General features: G+C 40.1%; 1 protein-coding gene across 10 annotated transcripts in view; it reads right to left on the bottom strand.

The window, feature by feature from the left end:
• Positions 1 to 22,399, bottom strand: part of Baz2b (bromodomain adjacent to zinc finger domain 2B) — a 215,322-nt gene that overhangs the window by 151,112 nt on the left and 41,811 nt on the right. For 9 of the 10 annotated variants that reach the window (XM_055600961.1, XM_055600969.1, XM_055600966.1 and 6 more), the window contains exon 2: positions 18,996 to 19,037. The exons of the other annotated variant lie outside the window; for it this stretch is intronic. The gene's annotated coding sequence lies outside the window, so the exon portion shown is untranslated. The remainder of the gene's footprint in view (positions 1 to 18,995; positions 19,038 to 22,399) is intronic. 10 annotated transcript variants of the gene reach the window in all.

Below are 22,399 nucleotides of genomic sequence, written 5' to 3'. Positions count from 1 at the left end.
ATGTTTCTTCTCTGGGGGAAAATATGTCCCTCTACTCAAAGTCTTTGACCTCCCCAATCATTTCTTTCTGATTAAAATATGCCTTTATTTCATTTGAAAGACAGGATGGCTAGTGTGAAGGTTTGGGTTTGAAGCCCCCACAGGCTCCTGTGTTGCCCCGCACGCAGTGGATAACAGCACTGTGGGGGCCTGCGCAGTCACTGCCAGGCAGCACACACCCGGGGACAAGTGGAAGGACTGCAGGTTACAGGCGCCCCGGCTCTGCTCGGCCTCTCTCACCTCCACGTCTGCACCCACATAAGGGGTCGGTCAGATGGCTGACAGTGTCACGGACGCTGCCACGCCTCCCCGACCGGATGGGAACCACAGGCCTTTCCTCCCTCGTGTTGGTTCTATTGAGCATTTTGGCCATACCACTGCCAAATTAACCAATACAACTAATAAAATTTCATTTTACTACGGAAAGTCAATAGCACATTAGTAAAAATGATCACAGTCCGGTACTGAAGACAAAACCACGTAAGAATACAGGTGTCAGCTACAAAAACCTAAGCGTGATTTTAGATGACAACTCCAACATTCTTTCGATGTTAACATTCATACAAGCAAGCCCCACACTAAGAAGTAATCTAGAGCTACTGTTTATAATAACCCTTTGGCCAGTGTTCAATGTATGTATGGCAAGGGACTTGTTGCTTATGGTAATTTACTATTGGTCCCTAAGTATAAAACTATTAATACCTTATCCCTAAATCACACTTTAGAACACAGAAAATTGAGTCACAGCGTTGTGAAATGATGGTGCATAAACATTTGTTGAACACATACATACCCAATGCCTACACAGATGCATTTTAAAAGTCAAGTCAACTGAGTAGACAAGATTGAGGGCTTACATCCCAACACGAAGACTAGACAGAAAGGGAAAATCAGTTTTGTCTGGAAGAAGCTTAGAACTCATGATATGAAGCTTTTCTTTTTAAGATTTTTTTTTTTTATTTTTAGTATATGTATCTCTAGGTGGTTAAAGGAGGTTTCGTGCATGTGTGTGAATACACCCACAGGGCCAGAGTCATCAGATCCCTTGGAGGTGGAGTCATGAGGCTATAACTACTTACTGTAGGTGTTAAAAACCCTGAACCTGGGTCTTCTGAAAGAGTATTATGTGCTCCTAACCACGGAGCCATCACTCAGAGGTTCATAAAATATCCTGAAATATTTGTATTTTCGAATGAGATAACTGCTTAAATTTCCACTTCAGTAATAAATTATGGGTTATCTACACGTGTCATGCGTGGTACTGGATGGCAATCAGGTTCAAATGTTCAATCCCTGTCATGGTGGAGCACTGTACCCGCAGTCTCTAAAGTTTCCAAATGTCAAAGATCGAAGCGTGAAGTGAAGTGGGACGGAAATGCACCCCAGTGCTGGGATTACGAGCACACACCACTCTGCCTGGCTTTTTTATGTGGGATCCCATAAAATTCAGGTCCTCTTGTTTGTAGAACAGCACCGAGCCCTCTCCTTGGTTTGCTTACCTTTTTATAACCACAATCCCCTGTTTTCAAAGAACAAATTGGCAAAATTTGCTAAAAGGTTAAGAGTAAGTTGTCAATGTTAACATAAAAAGATATACGTAATACAGACCAGCTACAGAAGGTCAAAGTTCAGCAGTGTGGTGTTTACCTGTGGACTCATGGCTGACAAGCTGGGATCGCTGCAACTGCCCAGCACCATAAGAATATCACCAGAAAAAGACCACAGCTGAAAATTTAAAGTTCTGTTTCTACTGAATGCACGCTACTTTTGCAACATCTTGAAAAGCTGTGTTGGAACCATCCTAGGTGAGAGATTGTCTATTATAACAGAGTGACACATGCTTTTCTACCTTTATTTAGAAAAGCAATTCAACTTCTGCATATATATTAAATTGTAGTGTGTATGTGTGTGCGGGTGTGAATACTACATTTAGAAATCACACTCTTTGAAAAGATGGTTTACAGTATCAGCATCCACAGCTCAAACAGTGTTAACTTTGTTACTCTTTCAAAAAGTACACACATGTACACATACATGGTACTGGGAATCATCCTTGGTCCTTCTCCCGCCTTACTAGATGAGGCAGGCTTTCTCAATAGAAACCAGAGTTCCTTGCCATGGCTGGCTCCCTCTCAGACCTCTACCCACCCAGAGTGGAGCTAGAAGCACGCAGCCACACCCATCAGTATTTAACGGGTTTCGGAGTGTCTGAACTGTGGTCCTCATGCCATCAACAATCCCCTCTCCCATCTTCCAATGTTCATGGTTATGTACACTTTTCTCACGGCACAGACCAAGCTGGTTACATTCATTTTATATGTCTCATTTTCCACTAGACTATAAAACTTTGAAAGAACAGAACAGTGTATGTATTTTCTACTTTTATAACTTTAACAAGTTAAAAAGAATATAATATTTATTGAATCAAGATAATGGGACTTTCTTAAATAGGCTACAAGTGTATAGCTGACAGACAAAATCATGAAATGCTGACAAAAACATAAATTCATACAAAGCCTGAGAATTTATAATAATGATTTAATGTCACTAATGAATTAAACATAGTTTCTTCCTTTAAAACATCCAATATGAAAAATGTTGACTATAAAACAGTCTCATTAAACATTTACCATGGAGGCAGGTACACATCTAATGAAAGAAAACCTTCCAGTGGCTCGACTTCCCATTTGAAGGGTGTGGAGCAGGCTGAATCTAAGGGCTCACACATGCTAGGCAAATGCGCTATTACTAAGCCACTCAGCAGTTAGTGACTGCCTCTAACTGGCATCTTGTACGCCACTACTCTCCCCGCTTACAGTACAGGATCCCTGCCTTATTGCTCCTGATAGCCCCTGTGCCCTAGGGTTTCCGTCCTCATTTCTCAACACAGTATCACTTTATCAAGGGGCCACCCTTAACTTTTAGGTGTATACTGCCCTAGGTTCAGCCCACTGCCTTAAGTAGGAACACTTCTTCCCCCATCTTTGAGGTACTTATCAGTATTTGAGAATATTTGGTTTTCTCCTCTCCCATATCCCAAGTAGAATTTAATGACAAAAGAACTTTGTCCTACTGTCCCGAGTAGATGGACAAGGAAGGCAGAGATCAACACTCTAAATATCTGTAAATGAACAAATGCATAAACGGGTGACTGATATGAGTGCACACAGTACTGGTTAAATGAATGAATGGCTCATAATTCTTATCTGGGGAATATTTGAAAGCAAGACATTTTCCATTTGACATCTAGCTTTATATCTATTCTTTTACTATCTATAGTATAACTTAGCTACATAAAAATAAAGCTGAATAAGACAGATTAGTAGAGTATATACTGGTTTCGTTATTATGTGATTCAAAATTCCCTCAGTAGCCACACTATGTCTTAATGTCTTTATTCTGATCAACAGCGTGGTTCACGGTTCTGGAGGCTGGAAGTACAAGACAGTAAAGTCCTGCTGCCTTGCTTTCTCTTGAAACATGGAAGAAGACATCATATGTGGGACACGTGTGTTTGGGGAGGGCAGAGATCAAAATTTCCTCACCCACACATTATAATTAAATTATCATGTTAAAGGCCTTAATTCAAGAGTTCAGGGCCCTATAACCTAATCCCACTTTATAGTCTGCACATCTTAACACTGGCACAATGGCAATTAATCTATAAGATGAATTTTGGAGGTGAAAGTTAAACCATGGCAAATTAGTTTATCTGTAATTATTTTCCTCTATAATACTACTGGTCATTTAAACACCTAGAAAATAGTTACTGATCATTATGCTTGCTTTTCCTCAACATATACTAAAGCCTTTAAAACACAAGTCAGTTTTACACTGAGTGCATTATGGTAGACATATCACTACCTTTGGTTAAAAGCTGTGAATATAAACCTTAGCTATAATCCTTCCTAAGTGTGTCAAATTGGAATTGTTACTTTATATTGTGAGTGTAACAAAATAACAAATAAAAGCTGTCTAACACATAATTCATCACTTAGAGAACAAGAATGGAAAGGCAGAGAAAATCATAGGAGAACATCAAATGTCTTTGTTATACTAAAAGTTGTTGAGGACTTTGAGTTCCTATTTACTTAGAAGCAACAGATGTAAAACAGGCTTTAATGATGACCGACTTACAAAGGGTAAAATGATATCCCCACAAGCAGGGCAGCCATTCAGTAATTATCTGTTGAAACAATAAAGCACTGGGCAATTTCACGTTTCAGGAACTTCAAGCTTTTAATTGGTTTAGTTTGGGGGCTTTGTTCGTTTTGAAAAATGGTCTCAATAAGTTGCTTAGGACAGACACAAAGCCATGCTCCTCCTACTTCATCTTCCTGAGTAGCTGGGACTACAGGTATGTGTTACCATTTAAATGCTCTTACACATCCAGATTGTAATAGAAATACACATTCATCAGTTGTGATGTTTGCTCTACCATCAACCATCATAGAATCTGAGAAAATTATTTACCATCTGTGTCATCCTGACACAAGCTTTAGTCCTTTGAAAGGAGGGAGTCTAGGGCTCAGAGGTTAGGAGCACTGTCTGCTCTTCCAGAGGTCCTGACTTCTATTCTCAGCATCCACATGGTGGCTCACAATCTAGGGCAGCCAAAGCTATAAAAAAAAACAAAACAAAAAAAAAAAAAAAAAAAAAACTGTCTCGAAAAACAATAACAAAGGAGAAGAAGGAGGAATAAAAAGGAGGAGGAGGAGGAGGCAGCAATGACATAGGCTCTAAGTCAAATTTCAAATTTCAGAGTCTGAGGCCTGAATGGCACTTACTTTCATGAAGCACTAAGAAAGACTCTCCATACCTCTGTTTTCCCACTTGCAAAAGAAGAGGGGAATGAAACTGTTAGGCAGGAAAAGGAAGTTAATATCATAAGCTCATGATACAGTGTCTGACATAATTAATAATTCAATCAGTGACTAGCATTACCCTATGAGTGACTCCAAAAGTATTAGCTTTTATTTCCTTTAATTCCCTGTATTTCTATGAAATAAAACTGAACATTGAGGAACGTTTTTTTAAGAAAAGGTTTTTCTTTTTCCTCAAGATTGTTTCTAGACTGGCTGGTCAGAGAACCCTGGGGATCCTCCCATCTTTGCCAGCAAGCACTGTACAGACTAAGCCATTTCTCCAGCCTCATGCTGCTCTCCGTAAAAGCAAACATGGCACCCTTTGCATTGCGCACCTCGTTGACACCAGCTTTCTCAGGGCATGTGTTGACTTGATTTCTGTGTCACATTTCTAACTTCACCATTATTATTACATCTGTTCCAGTGATCGGTGAGCAGGGATGTTCCAGGTCATAGCTGTAAAGCGTGGGGCAGGTATGAACTGCTTCCATATTAGGATATTACGGTGCTTCGAATGAAAATGGCCCCCACAGGCTCATAAGGAATGGCACTATTAGGAGATGAGGCCTTGTTGGAGTACGTGTGTCCTGGTTGGAGGAAGTGTGTCACTGGGGGTGGACTTTAAGGTCTCAGATGCTCAAGCCAGGCTAGAGTCTCACTCTCTTCCTGTTGTCTGCCCATCTGGATGTAGAACTCTCGATCTACATACCATTTCTACCTACGTAAGGCCATGCTTCCTGCCATAATGACAATGGACTAAACCTCTGCCCTGTCAGCCAGCCCCAATTAAATTCCTAATTTCAGAAACACAACAATATTGAAGGTAGACCAATTAATGCTACTACAGCCGTTAGGTGTTTTAAGGGAAAGAAGAATCAAACGCCTCTCTGTCTTTACATGATTAGCTTAGTGGAAAAGGCACTGAAAACCAAGACTGGCGGAAGGCTAAGCTTCTTGGATCAAACGACCCAGTTATGAATGCAGAGGTAAACCTGAAGGAAAAGGAGATGGTGTTCCATGGACTGTACGGTCAAACTGGTGACACAGAGAAAACAGTCTAGCCACATACCCTTAGACACATCTAAGCCAGAGTACGGCCTAACCAGCTTCAATGCCAGGACAGCTAAGATAGTGTTTGAAGCTACAGAAGATGACTCGGGAGGCTTAAGGAAAGGCTCTCTACAGCACAAATCCAGATATAGAAAGCGCAGTACATTTTCCAGAGACTAAGAAAGCTAAAAAAGGTGTCATTCAAGACACCTTGTTGTAACTTGGCCTCATTTGTTTCATATTGCTGTGATGAAGACCACAGGCAAAAGCAACTTTGAAAGAAAAGTTTGTTTTAGTTTACAGCTTACCGTCCATCCTGAAGGAGAGGTAAGATGAAATTAAGGCAGAAACCTGGAAGCAGGGATTGGAGCAGAAGCCATAAGGCCATGCTTGCTAGCTTGCTTTCCATGGCTGGCTCAGACTTCGCTCTTATGCAGCCTGGGACCACCCTTACTATACTGACTCCTCCCACATCAACAATTACTCAAGAAAAGAGCCCCACAGGCCTGCCTATGGGCCAACGGGAAAAAGGCTTTTTCTTAACTTAATTTCCCTCTTCCCAGATAACTTTAGCTTGAGCGGAATTTCTTTTCCAGGCAGGGTTTCTCTGTGTAGCTCTGACTGTCCTGGACTCTTTGTAGACCAGGCTGGCCTTGGACTCACAGAGTTCTGCCTGCCTCTGTCTTCTGGGTGCTGGGGAAAAAGCCATGTGCCGCCACCACCACCGCGGCTTGAGGGGAGCTTCTAAAGGAAGGCTGTTTTGTGGACAGCTTAGACATTTACGACATCAGAAGAGGTCAATGCCTAACTTCATGCCCTAGAACTTCAGGCCAACTCTTTCACTGCAGGCTAATCCAGCAAGGGAACCAATGCTGGTTCACCACTTGGACAACTCTGGATCTCTAAGAATCACCAACTGTACCTTTGCTCAATGAGTAGAAAGAAAGGCCTGGATCCTGGATAACAACAAATCTGCTTAACAAGTGTGATCAGTAAGGCCACTGCCGAGACCTACTCTTTACAGAAAATGATTCCTTTTAAAATATTACCACTTGGGGCAGGGAAAATGATTCAGTGAGTAAAGTACTTGTGCATACATAAGGCTCTGAGGTCAGGTCTCCAGCACCCACATAAAAGCCTCCCACAGCAACTCATGCCTGTAACCCCAGTACAGGAGGGAGGTGCAGAGACAGGCAGACCATGCTAGGGGCCTGTCCATCTCACTGACCCTCCAGTCCAGCGTAGAAGTGATCTCTGGGTTCAGTAAGAAACCCTGTCTCAAAAATTAAAGTGGAGAATGACCAAAAAAAAAAAAAAAAAAAAAAAGACACCTGATGTCAACCTCTGGGCCCCACATGTGTGTGTACCCCACAATGGTTAACCCAGCGAGATGCAAAATAAGGTCAGTGATACTTTCATGCCTGTCAATATAACATCCGCTCTGGAACCTATGATAGCAGAGTGATTTTAACTTTCAAGCACCAGGATGGAAAAAAAGAAAGTGGAACTATACAAGCCATAGATGATTACATTTGTAACAGATGTTTTTATCATTGTATTTCAGGTGGTTGTGAGCACCCATGTAGGTGGTGGGAGTAAAACCCGGGGTCCTCTGGAAGCTCAGCCATGCTCTGCAACTGCTGAGCCATCTCTCCAGTCCCAGATAATGGATTTTTAGCAAAGTAAACCGAAAAACTTGTAAAGGGGTAGGGCATGCATGCAATACCAACATTTGGGAGGAAAATCTCAAGTTTGGGGCCATCCTGGGTTATTTAGCAAAAACATGTCTCAAAAAAGGAAAAAACAGCTTGAAAGAGTCCCCATTTTATTCATCACTAGGAACATCTATGGTTCAAGGGAAGAACTCAAAGTATCAGCATTTCCAAGAGTTTGGAAGAAGCTCACTAGAGCCTTCAAGGATGACTTTAAGGTTTTGAGATATCAACGAAGGAAACAAATACGGAGTCTGGTGGAATTCGCAAAGGATTTTTAAGTAGAACATGAAAGAACTTAATGGTACAATCCTGTCATAAAACATGATAAAGAACTGTTTCCTATGAATGAGCAAATAACAGAAAGTGAGTCTGAGTTCCCTCCTGGTAAAGATACTACTGACAATGCTAAAATGTCAAGGAAGATTCAGAATACATGACATAAACTCAATGATAAAGCAATGCAGGGCAGAGACAACTATAATTTTCAAAGTTTTACTACGAATAAAGTGCTATCAAACCGCACCAGATACTGCAGAAAAATCTTGAGTTTCAGACTCCATTATCTTAGCTGAAGAAGCTGCCACAAACCAGCAGGGCAGGCAGTCAGCACACATTAGGCTTCATCCAGATAAGACCCTCTAACAGCAGAATGATAAAAGACCTGAGGGCTCAGATGCACTTTTTTAAGGAATAAAATAACACATAAACATTTCTGGTACAGACAGAGCTACTGTATGGCTAACAGAGCACATATAATATAAATATTACTTACAAGCACCAAGAACTCCCCAAATTTGGGTTGCCTGCTTTACTGTAATATGTGCTTTACTAGGATTGTCTGGAACAAGATCTATGCATCACAGAAAAATGAATTAGGTTTAGCTTAAATGAAAATAACACTATACTTGTGAGTGATCAAAATACTATCAGATATTTAAGTTTCTATTCACACAGCATGTGCAAACCTAAAACTCAATCGCTACAGCAATGCAAATATTTCCTCTCTTCCTTTCCTTCCCCATCTTTCTCTTTTCAATATATTTAAATGTGACAGATCATCAACACAGTAAGAAAGCAAAGGGACTATAAATTCGCTCTACATCACACTTAGCACAGGCCACATTGCTGCACAAGTATTATCTGGATTATTACTAGGTACAAGATACTAGTAAACACACTCTAATGGAGCTGTGAGAATGAGTAAAATATCCTCTATGCCTTCACCAGGTTAGAAAGGTTCTACAGTTTAATACGGAAAACATTTGAACATACAGCTCATCATACAAGGCGTCTAAGATTTTAATAATGTTATGAAACTTTAGTTGTACGTAAACTCCTTTTGAAAGAAAAACTTACAGTAAATGGCCTGTATGAACTTAGATTCTTATAGTAATGAAATGCAGAAAGATAAAACTGTGCATAGGATGAAATCTTCCTTTGGCTTCAGGATCTTATCCAAATATAATACCAAAATGAATGAGCAAATGTGTTCAGAAAAGAAAACTACCAGATTTGAATTTGGTATCACATGATGACTTCACAAAAATTAATCATTAAAAAGTAACTTAAGGGAGAAAGAGCTCATTTAGCCCACTGTTCCAAGTCCATTACATCTGCATGTAAAAGGCAAGAGCAATGAATGTATGCACATGAACAGTCAGCTGTTTTAAACACTTACTCAGCTCAAGTCCCACACACAATTCCTACACTGACTAAGAAAGTTCAAAGCAATACCTCACAGGCCTCGTTGTAAGGTGCATCTCCTAAGTGATTTTAGAGAACTAGCAGTAACCATCATAATCCCATCCCTAGTCAACCTACACCCTAATACATCGGTTTTAAAAACCAAACATTTCTGCAACCTGTCCTGTCCTCACAGGCTTTTATGATATTATACCATGATGTACATCCAGTCCAATTTTAAAAGTTTCCATTGTCTTTTATGTTTCTAAAATGTCAAAAGGCAAAAGTCTTAACTGTGAGATAAAAATAAAAAACAAGTAAGCTGGCAATGGTGGCACAAGTCATTGATCCCAGCACTCTAGAGGCAGAGGCAGGTAGATCTCTGTGATTTTCAAGGCCAGCCTGGTCTACAGAATGGGTCCAGGACAGCCAGGGCTGTTACAAAAAGAAACCCTATCTCAAAAAACCAAAACCCAAAAACCAACCAAACAACAAATTACAAATTTCCAACCAATACACAAATTTCCAAATTTGTATATTTAACAATACAAAGTAAACATTCCCATTTCAAAATGGAGGAATCAGAACAATTACATTAGAGCAAAACTAAAATCAAACAGGTCAAACACCAAATCCCGCAGGTCCATGTCTGGCATCTGGGGCTCCAAATGGGTTACAGCTCCACTCTTCTACTTCTTCCATTGGTAGCATACAGCTGACTCTCTCCTAGGCTGGCTCCCCTCCATGCCCACACCTCCCCTTAGTGGGCATCCCATAGGCTGGGCATCATCAGTGACCTGGGGTCTCCATGGCAACTGAGGCTTCACATTCACAGTATGATGACGTAGACTCCAGACTTTCTGCAGGAACTCTAAACCTATCACACAGTGCCCAGTGGTTTTCCATGACCCCTCAATTTTGCATTTGCCATACCTCCAAAACAAGTACCACCTGGACATGTTGCCAAGTTCCTTCGCTCAAAATGTAGGCTACCCCAGCACACACGGGCACACGCACACACATAGACACACACACAGACACACACACACACACACACACCCTAAGACTGCTTAACTCAGCGATGTCTGCTGATCCTGAGGAAACACTTTTCTAGGCAGTTGCTTTCAAGATCAGGGAACCCCCTTAGTTTAGGCTTTCTTCCTTTAGCTGAATTGGACCTTCACAAAATGGAGCCTTGGAGAGGGGGGGCTTGGCTCTCATGACACCTCTACCATCTAGGCATATCACAGTAGGCTTAGTGTCCATGGTAGTGATCTCTTTCACAATCATAGCTGATTCCTCTCCACCAGCCTGAATGCTCTCTTGTCCTGAAACAACTTCTACCAAACTACTCCATCATCTCATGATCAACTTCACTAAGGTTGGCATGACCATAGCTAAATAAAGCCAGACTATTAGTCAAAATATCACACAAACAGTCCCTGCCTGGCCCAGTTCCTGGTGGACTGGACTGCTTGTTCCCCTCTGAAACCATACACCCCAGGCCCAGGTGTCTCCATCTCCGTCAGCATTCCTACCTCCTAAGCTACTGTAAGAATGGCCCATTAAGCCAGGCACCATGGCACCTACCTTTAATCCCAGCACTTGAGAGACAGAGGAAGGTGGATCTCTGTAAGTTCAAAGCCACCCTGGTCTAACAGCAAGTTCAAGAACAGTCATGGGAAAGAACAAATTCTTTCCCATTCTTCCCATAAAATAGTTCCAAAGTCCCAAACGCTACAAAGTCCTGTTTATCAGCAGCAGCCCTATCCTCAGAAACATTTTCTGCCCGAGTTCTTTTCTCGTATATGATAAAATACTCTGACAAAGCAACGTATGGGGGGAAAGGTTCTACTTAGCACAAGGTTCCAAGTTACACAATCAGGCGAGCAGTTAAAGGATGTATATTAAGTGCTCAGTCCATTTTTTCCACTTCTGCAACCCAGGTCCCACCGCAATTACGATGGGTCTTCTAGAGTCAATTAGCGTAACAAGACAGTCTCTCCCACATGCTCACAGGTCCAACTCCAACACTAACCATCACACTTTCTAACTCCATTTGAATTGTCATAGCTGTGGTGTGGCATGCCTCAAAGAGGCACATAATCACACCATTTCTTCCTAATACAATGCTTTGATTTAGCTTACTATAGTATCATCAAGTCTTTTATTTTTTTTGGGGGGGGGTTCAAGACAGGGTTTCCCTGTGTAGCCTAGACTGTGGACAAGGTTGGCCTTGAACAGTGATCTGCCTGCCTCTGCCTCCCCAAGTGCTGGGATTAAAGGCATGCGCCACCATACTTTGAAAACATTTGGCAGATACTGGTTCTAGAATGGAAATTTTAGATGATCTAGGAATATATTTGTGTTAATTTTTATTATTAATATAAAAATTAGAATAGCTCTCACTAGTGTCTATACACATACATATATGTATGTATATACAAATATATATATATATATACATACACACACACACACACACACACACACACATTATTCTCTTCTTTAATTAGTCCAGGCTCACCTCAAACCCAAAAGAGAAGAGAAAGTGCATACAAGCCTGAAAATCCCAGTGCAGAAAACACTGTTATAAGAGAAATATGAATGAGGGATCAGTTATATACGAATGTGTACATATATGTGTAGACATACATGTTATACACATGTCTTACACTTGTGTCTCTATGTGTGGGGTCTTATACATGTGTCTATAATTGTATATTATACATATATACATTAGTGTGCGTGTATACATATGTGTGTATACAGATGCTAGTGAGAAAAATATATACACATATTATTCTCTTCTCTAAATCATTCAGGCTCACCTCAAACCCAAGAAAGAGAAAAGTGGACACAGGCTTGAAAATTCCAGTACAGAATTAATAATAGATAGATAATAATAATTAACAATAGAAAGGACAAATACTAGAAGCATAAAGGAGAGATCAATCTTAACTCTGAGAATAGGATGTTCTATGAAGAAAGAGATTTCTATTATTGTAGCATTAAATTTAGTTTCAGGTGTATGTTTTCCAATTTCTCCTTTCCCTAAAGCTGACACAGATAATATGAACCTATTAGAAAAAAATTACAAATATTTTATAAGAGCAATGAAGAAACAAAAATTATTAATTTTATTATCAAAAGTTCAGGGGTCTCTTGAGCATGAAAAAAGGAACATGACTGCAATAATTAGACATAGCATTTTTTGTGTTTTACAAAGGTTAAACATACTGTCTTGTGCTGGGCGTAGTAGCACATGCCTGTAATCCCAGTGCTCAAGAAGCAGAGGCAGTGGATCACTGTGAGTTCGAGGCCAACCTGGTCTACACAGTGAGTGCAGGACAACCAAGGCTATACAGAAAAACCCTGTCTCAAAGAAAAAAAAGTAGAAGAAGGAAGAAGGAAGGAAGGAAGGAAGGAAGGAAGGAAGGAAGGAAGGAAGGAAGGAAGGAAGGAAGGAAGGACGAACTGCCTTACATTAGTATGGAAATATATACCATATTTGTGTTAGACTTTTTCTAAGATTCATTTATTATGTATATAGTGTTCCGCCTGAACTTGTGCCTGCAGGCTAAAGAGGGCACCAGATCTCACTATAGATGGTTGTGAGCCACCATGTGATTGCTGGGAACTGAACTCAGGACGTCTGGCAGAGCAGCCAGTGCTCTGAACCTCTGAGCTATCTCTCCAACCCGTGTAAGACTTTTTAAAACATCCACAGCATACTAATTTAGATGACGGTGGCTGTACAATAAACAGCTTTTCTCCATTTTTTATCAAAATGCTTTCTTTACTAAATGCATGTGATCTTGACAGACTACCTTTGAATTCCACCACTCCTTGACTAACATGTCTGTACAGACATACCTTGTACTGCAAATGGACCTACAGAATGGTGTCCTACAAAATGTGAGAAGAGAGTATTATACTAACCAAATTAAACTCCAAGCAGCCTTGATTTAAAAATATTTCTGTGGTCTAGTACATTGTCTTTTTCATTCTCTAATGCTTCTGTGGGTATGCTAGAGCTTTTAGTGTTTCTATTTTCAGGCGGACAGGTAAGAAGGTACCCTTAAACCAACCGCTGTTTTGATTTTGTCCACTTTCACACACTCAAACACTGACGATACATGTGGGGACACACACTTGTGGCCTCAGCTTTCAGGGAGCTGTGCCAAGAGAACCCCGGGTTTGGGCTGAGCCTGAACTGCGTAAGAGATCCTGTTTGAAAACAAAACAAAACAAAAAACCCTCAAGGGCAGAATTTGAGAAACAGTATCATTGATACTATGTATCTCACAGTATCTGTGAAACATAGTATCATTTACGCAACGGCAGACCAGCACATGCACTTCCGATGTCCTTAACTATAAACTGATATATTTGTGTAGAACTTTAGAAGATGTAGCACAAGTAAATGTAAAGGTTCTTTTATTCAAAAATACATTGGAACAGCAATGGAAATGGATTTATATCAAGTAATTTAAATGGCTGCTATACAGTAATTCTGAAGATCTTTTTCAAAATATTCAGATTTATAAAGTCTAAGGTTTTATAGCTCTACAATATATTATTTAACTTCATTTTGTTATTGACCTCTTAACATGTTAGATGTACTGATTTACATAGAGGCTGGGCATTCCTATGTAGACTTACTAAACTCTACTTACTCTATTTTTTGTGTTAGCAAGGAAAAATAGTGATCAGATAACAGACCTGTTATAGTTGACTATAGATAATGGTTTAACAAGAATCATTTTAACCACCCGAATCCATTGGGAATCTTAGCATATCCATTTATAAAATGTAATTCTATGTTTCTAAATTGTTAAAGTGCTAAAGGTCCAAACTGAATGAGCCTTGATACATGTATCAAAATATTTAACAAAAATATTAAAATATTTAACAAAAAATAATAAATCCTAAAATCATCAATATTAACAGAACTTATCAATAGATACCTATCTCCTTCATAAAAGATCTGACATTTTAATCTCACTCACTAACACAAACTTTACATTTCGACAATACTGGAATAAAATTCCTGCACCTTTAAATCTCAGCTTCTCTTACTGCACATGGAACCAAGGACTTCACACACACTTACTAAGTACTCTAACCCTGGGCTACATGCATAGTCTTTTTGTGTGAGAGAGAGAGAGATGACAAAATGCCCAGGTTGGCCTTGAATGTACTCTGTAGCTACTGCAAGCCTTGAACTTGAGCCTTCCTAACCTCAGGCTCCTGCATAGGTGAGGTTACAGGACTAAACTTCTAGGAATGAACGGCTTGACTCACCGACAGTGCCTCATTATAGTTTCTCTAATCTCCTCAAACCCAAACCACCAAAAATAACAGCAGAGTTCAAATACGTGAAAAGTGAAAAGCAAACAGATCAATCCTACAACGTTTTCCCAATGGTATAAGTTTTCTTTCTAAAAACTAAATCTACATTAGTGTTCTCAAGGCAAGTTTAAGCCATGGTAACAGAAAGCCAGTAATTAACACAACACGGAAACTTAACTCTGACAAAAGGAAGTGTAGATGTAAGACGCCAGGGCAAGCCAGGTGGCATTGTGAAGTTTCTACCGTTGGCTTCCCCTTCTCGGTACATGGTCTCTAGCCATGGTCCAATTACCACAGCTACATTTCAACAAGGAGGAGGAAGACACTGTGCCCACTTCTTCCTGGAAGAATGGGTTCTACGCAGTTGGACAGATAGTGTCTACAATCCCAGCTCCCAGGAGACAATCAGGGGACAGCTATAAATCTGAGGCCAGGCCTTGCACAGTGAGGTCCAGGCTAGCTAAATAAAGCTACACACAGAGTCCCCCTGCCTCAAACAACAGTAACACAAGCAGGACGCACAATCTAGACACACTGTTGCTGCACACCCATGACATTAACTGCAAGGGAGACTGAGATCTTTTTATTCCAGACAGCTACATGCCAGGGACACAACCTAGAAGGGTGAAAGTATCAGAGAAAGTTTATCAGTTACTGCCTTATCTGATCATGTCTTATCTGGGGAGAGAGACCTAACACTAGACTGATGTGTCTAGTCATGGGGACACTGTAAGATTGTATTATTCTAAGTATCAATTATGAAATTAACTATTTCTATTAGTGTAGATCTAAAAAACTGAAGTAATATTCAAAAGAAAATGACTAAGAAGAAAGATGGGAATTTTTAATGGAAGAGTAAAGACTACTTTAGCCTTTGAGGGTTTTTGTTTATTCATGTTTTGGTTTTCTGAAAAGGGGTTTCTCAGTGTACCCTCAGCTGTCCTGGAATTTGCTCCATGGACAACACTGTCCTTAAACTCAGAGACCCATCTACCTCTGCCTCCCAAGTGCTGGGCTTAAAGGCATGCGCCCAGAAAATAATTTATTTGTTTTTAATTTTACGGACATCTGTGTTTTGACTGCATGTGCGTCTGTGAGAGCATCGAACTCCCTGGCAGTGGAGTTGCAGGCATGTGAGCTGCCATGCGGGTGCTGAGAGCTGGACCTGGGCCTCTGCAAGAGCGGCCACTGCTCCTACCCCCTGAGACCTCTCACCAGCCCCACTACTTTGTACATTTAAAGTTGTTTATAATAAATTAGTAGGTATATAGCAAATTATGAAATAATAATATTATTTAAAAACACAAGTAACACTACAACAAGCCACTGTAATAAAAATTCAGTGCACACAAAACTGGATATACATAAAAAGATATTCTCTTTAGAGAAGACGACTTGGGATGTAAGAAGAAACAGAATAATTCTGAACTAGTAAGCTGGCTTGAGAGGTAAAGGTGTTACCACCAAGTATGACCTGAGTTCAGTCCCTGGGGCTCACGCGGAGAAGGACAGAAAGAACTGACTTCCACATGTTGTCCTCTGGCCTTCATATGACCGCTGCGGTATGCAACCCGACCCCCACACTGTTTGTTTTCTTAATAGAATTATTCTATTATGCTTTGTATATATGCTATAGAGACTTCTAATCAAGTTATGGGATAATCATAAAACAGTAATACTAATTATGTCAAAACAAGACAGAACTAGGTAACAGATGTCTTAGGCAAGTAACTATAGACAATGTATATGAGAGTCAAAAGAAGTTAGTACGTGCTGTCCTCTGTGCTGAGTGCTTCGTGAAAGTTATTTCTTCTAAACTGTTCACAACACTCCTGAGACCTATGTAGTACTTCTAGGGAAAGAAACCTGAATCTTTAAGTACTCAGCACAGACTGCCACTATTACGTAAACCAGAGGGAAAATGTAACCATTTCTGACCCAAGTCCATGCTCCTAACTACTGTGCATACTGTCACCCCTCAACTGGAAGCATATTACAGTGCCCGTCAGAACTGTCCTAAAAGTCATTCTGGCCTTTTAAGAGGTTAGCAATCCAGTCAAGTATGATTGCTTTCCCCCACAGAAAGGGCACTGCGTCAGTAGCTCTAACTCAATGCCTCTCTGCCAGAAATTAAAGAATCAGAGAGAATACCAACACTTGCTGAGTACATTAGAAAGGTTTGTGTTTTCAAAATCGATTCAAAAATAAGAGTCAATGATCAGTAAAATAGAACTAATAAAAATTATTACCAAACTATTAAGGAGAGAGAATCACTTTCAGTTAGGATGATTGGGGAAGACCTCCAAGAGATGACCAAATAGAGCATTAGAAGGAAGATCTCCTTTCATCAGAACAATTTTTAAAGCTTGAAAAGCTAGAATAATACTCTGTAAAAACAATGATATCACTATCAGAATGGCATAAGACAGATTCTTAGTTACAGTATAAATATAAGTAAAGAGAATAAGCATATTCTTGTTTACAGTAGCCAATTAGAGGACAAAGTATAGATGGGAACCAATAAGAAGCAGGAAGTCACCAAATGTCTTTTACTAGGGAAATACTTTAACTAGACAAAACTGAGGATCATGTACAAATTTTGATGGAATTGACTGACATTGCTCCCCTCAAAACAACACCAAATAACAACAACAAAACTAGTGAGACAGTTTTGTAATCTCTGTAGATTGCAGTATAGAGGGAAAGAATGGTAAATAAAATTTTCCTCTTTTCTAAAAATTGCTGAAATGTTTTAAAGAAAAATAAATTTGCATATTAAAGAGCACAGAAATGTTGCCTCAGGCCAGGTGTGGTGAAGCACGCCTTGAATCCCAGCACTGGGAAGGCAGAGGCAGGTAGATTTGAGTCCTAAATGCTGGGCTTAAAGGCATGCACCTGGGAGTCCAGGACAGCCAGGGCTATTATTACCCAGAGAAACCCTGTCTCAAAAAAGACAAGTGTGTGCACAGTGGCACACCTGTGATCCTAGCACTCGGGGAGGCACAGGCAATCTGATCTCTGAGTTCGAGGACAGCCTGGTCTACAAAGAGAGTCCAGGACAGCCAAGGCTACACAGGAAACCCTGTCTGGACACACACACACACACACACACACACACAAATGTTGCCTATAACTTTAACTTTGAAAGAGCTATGTCATCGCATGGTAACCAGATTGCGGGTCTCTGACTGGGTCCTTGGCTCCCCACTGTCTTGGAACAAATCAACAAATCAGTACCTAACCTCTACCCAGGCTGGGGGCTAGCCTTCACTAGCACTCCCATGAGTCCCTGCTGCATCCACTGTCTCTCTTGGCAAACAGCCCTGCCACAATCACAAAGTTGAGTCCCTACCCATTGCCACTTCATCTCAAAGGGACACTTCCTGTCTTTATTTAGTGTCTGACACCACTGAACATCACCGCTTCCTGAGATTCTTGGCTTCAGAACAAAAAATTTTAACTTGATTTAAAGCAGGACATGCCACACACAAGGCTACCACAGAATGCTTTAGTATGTTATTGCAAAATATTGTTAGGTCAACAAAATTCTGATTATTAAAACCAACACAACAAATCTTTATAACTCGGTGACACAGCACTTGCCTAGCATATGTGAGGCCAGGCCTCCATCCCTACCACAACAAAGAATGAGAAGAAAAACAAAACAGGAAAGGAGAGAGAAACAGAAGAGGGAAGGGAAGAGCAGGAAAGAGAGGAAAGGAACTATTTTAAGAGAAAGTAAAAATGCTTCCATGATCATCGGTGAAACAAAATGACCAGGGAGCCGTTAGATATAGAATAAACATTCTCTAGTCAGTACAAAACAGCAAACTTCAAATTATTTCCAACAGGAATCCTGGACATAATTACAAAGCTCGGCTCCACGTGGCTCTGCCTTTTACTGAACTTCAATGTTCCTGTTGCCTACTGCCTGTACGCTCAGTTAACAAAGAGTGCTCAAAGTCAGTCCAAGAAACAAATAATTTACCCAAAGCTCACTCTTTTGTTACTTGTGAAGACACTTAAAACATGCCACGGTGAAATGTGCATGTAATAATTTTAGTTATGGATTAAATTTTCATCATAAATTATTTTAAATTCCTTTAACGCATTTTACAAGTTATTTAAATAACTAGAAATATGAAATTTGAGTCACTGACAATATACACATTCAACTGGCTGGTGGGAGAAAACTGTAAGAGAGTTATTGATAGATATCCCTTAATTCATTCTTATTCTCAGAGAAAGCAATCCATCCTTAGAAACTGAACTGTGACTTTGGTCTTACTGTGTCAGCGTGGTCAGTCTTGTGACATCACTGTTGAGAAACCTGCAACGGGAAAGCAGAGGTAAAATCAGCTGAATCACACTTGATTTGAGTAATTTCAGAAACAATTTCTTTACAACTTTCTCTTTATTTTACTTAGGTTAACCTGAAGTGAAGGAGACATAAAGAGGCAGACACAAAGAGACACAGAATGCCTGACACTGCAGTGAGACAGGGTGGCCACAGTTCTTGGTCAGCAATGCTAGTTATCTAAAAATAAATTACAGGACACTTGCGTTGTTTTCAGATATTCCTGTTTCTTTTCAGACAGTTATCAAGAAATGCTGCCTTAAATAGAACACAAAGTGGACTGATTACAAATACTTCCTCTATGATTAGCAGCACAACCTACAGTCAAAATGTCACTGACTGAAAGCAGGAGAAACTGCTACACTCTAATCCTTCTCAAAGATCAGAAGTATCACTGGGATGGATTCAGGGTAAGCCCCGAACCCAAGGGAAACTGCACATTAAGCCACTTCCTAAGCTATTAATGACTTGCAGTTTATCCCTGAGAAATCTGACCTTCTGCAAACTTCTTCATTAACAAAGCTTGATTTAAGACATCTCTTAAATGCTTTAGCATTAAAAACTAACACACTGTCAGTGTTTTCAGGTTAAGAGCCTTCATGTGTTGTTTTAACAAATCCTCATAACAATCCCTTCAAAGAAACAGAGATGAGCAGCCTTCATTATACACTCAGGGAGGAGCTTGCACCAGGATATGAGAATTGACCAAACAGAAGGGAGCTGTCATGGCCTTTGCAGGCACCAGAATAGTGTGTGGTGCACTGGTATACATGTAGGCAAAAGACGTGTGAATAGAAAATAAAGCAACAAAATACAAAACACATGCCACCTTGACAGCCCGTCAACAGTGCCAGCTCCAAGCTCCATGAGGAGAGGCCACAGGAGCCCTGCTGTTAGAGCTGGAACCCAGAAGGTGCTCAGCTCTCAGGTGCCGAGTAACTGAGTGAAAAGGGAACTGCAGAGTCCCTGCGGCACCTAGTGTGCAGATCATCCACAGAGCTACAAATGTGAACTGAAACACAATTACTACTGCCTATTTAAGGAAAACAAGCCACAGCAACCTGATATACATTTTCAAAACTCACTGCAGGACGCATTTAAAATTCTTACATTTAAGCAAACAAATAAAACCAAAGAAGCAAAACAGTGAGTGATGGGAAACTGGGGATTGTGGGTTACAGACAGTAGGGTAGTAAAGAGTCTGGAGAGTTAAGATTTAATACTTGTGGAAGGAATTGAAAAGCCAAGATACGTTTTTGTTGTTGTTGTTAAAGATCTGTGTGCATATGCATGATGTGTGGGAGACTGCTTGTCTGTCCTCATGTGTGTGCGTGTGTAAGTCTACAGTGACGGTAAAGATCGGGAGGCCTACGGTGCCACATCAAGTGTCAGGCCTGTGCTTCCCGCCATGGCTGACTGATGCAGGATTTCCTCTTCGCTCTTTGCTGTGGACATCAGCTCTCCATGGGTTCTCTTCCCTCTACACTGCAGACACTCTGGGACTATGGAGGAACACCACAGCACCAGGCTTTCTGTGTGCTCTGTGGAGCAGACACTGGTCTTGAGGTTTACACAGCAAAAGCTTCACCCACTGAGCCATCACCCCAGTGAGGATATGAGAGTGACCCACGTTAAATTAACAATGATGGCAAAGACCATTCAATAGTCTAAGCTCCACAATGAAGTATACATGTAGAGCAGGTCGACTTTTGGTTTGAACAGACAGAAAGGTCTATGTTATCATCATTGTTCATTCAAGGAGAGGCGCTCCCACAAGGAGGTAAGATTTCAAATAATGAATGATACTGAAAGTGTAAAACTAATGAGAAGCTTCATAGATTCCATTTCAATACATAAATTCATTAAGTTCTCTGGATTTTGAGTCTGGTTAATTTTGGCGTGTGGTATTTTTATTTCCTTGTTAGTCTTTTTTAACAATAAAGCTTATTCAAAATTTTTAAAATAAAATAATCTAAGATTTGAAAATAAGTCATACAAACCGGGTATGGTGTGCACACTGTAATCCCAGCACTCTGGGAGGCAGAGGGCAATTACTGTGAGTTTGAGGCCAGCCTGGTCTACAAAGTAAGTCCAGGACAGCCAGAGCCACCATGCCCGGCTTTGGAAGGATTTTTACAAATAAGGCTCATGGGAAACAAAGAGGGAATGTAACAAGGCTTGCGACTCAACAGAAAAAGGGAAACTACTGCAAAGACAAGTGACAAGGCATCTCTGAAGAGAGCGCTCGAGGTAACAGGCAGGAGTCAGGGAAGCTGAGCCTGAAAACAATTCCCTCTCAACAGCCTAACGGCAGCAGAGCAGGCCAAAAGAGGCCACACTGACAAAAGCCATCACTGAATTCGCTGGATCCAAAGGGCTGACCTCAAGGGGCACGAACTTCACGTGTTAGCATGTTTTCACATTGAACTGGGAGGTGAATAAAACACGCAAGTGTTAGTCATTTTTCGCTGTCCTTCCGGGCCGTTAGGTGGATAAGGAAGGACATCCTTCCTCTGCACCCATGGAAGCACCATGCTCTCCCTTTAACCATCACAATAAACGGTAAAAAAGTTAGAATAACTACACTTTCTATAAAACTCTGCAATGTTGAGGAGGTAATAAAATGTGTGTAAACAGATGAAAAGGATATTCACATGCTGGATAAAAAGATAAAAACAAATGCCCCGTTTTTTTTGTTTTTGTTTTTTTAAATTACAAAACTATGTTGAAACTATGTATACATAAATATGCTTTACTTAAAATATATATGCTTTACTAAAACTCTGAGTTCACAATATTGAACATAAGTTTAGACATTTCCTTTCTTGTCACAGCACTTTTCACACATGACTTAGCAGGTGCTTGCATGAGGGAGAAAAACTGTGTAACTGAAATGATTCCAGAACATAAAGCCAGACAAATATAAAACTTCTCATAAAATTCTCAAGTGGCTTTTATAAGCAACAGATAACTCTCTAAAATAATGTTAAAACTAAGAAATGTATTCAAATCACACATATAAAAAGTAAGGTTTTATTTTATGAAAATATAATTAAACTAATATATTGCTTATATGCCATTTCTCCACAGGTCACCATTATAATACAGACATCCCTTAACTGTACCTAGCCTCAGAAAATACGTACCAGTGCTTCTCATGTACAGATGTTAGAGAACCATTTTAGTTATTTTTAATGACCATTTTTCAAGAAATTAGCATGTACTGACTTCATTTTTACTCTTACTCTGGCCCAAATAGAAGGACTTTTTTTTTTTAAGTTTCTTATAATTATTATTATTATTATTATTATTATTATTATTATTATTATTATTAT

The sequence above is a fragment of the Psammomys obesus genome, unplaced genomic scaffold (genome assembly GCF_907164565.1).
Source record: "Psammomys obesus unplaced genomic scaffold, mPsaObe1.curated_primary_1811, whole genome shotgun sequence".
Taxonomy (NCBI): Eukaryota; Metazoa; Chordata; class Mammalia; order Rodentia; family Muridae; genus Psammomys; species Psammomys obesus.
The sequence above is the reverse complement of the archived record's forward strand: the minus strand, read 5'-3'. Positions and strand labels throughout refer to the sequence as shown.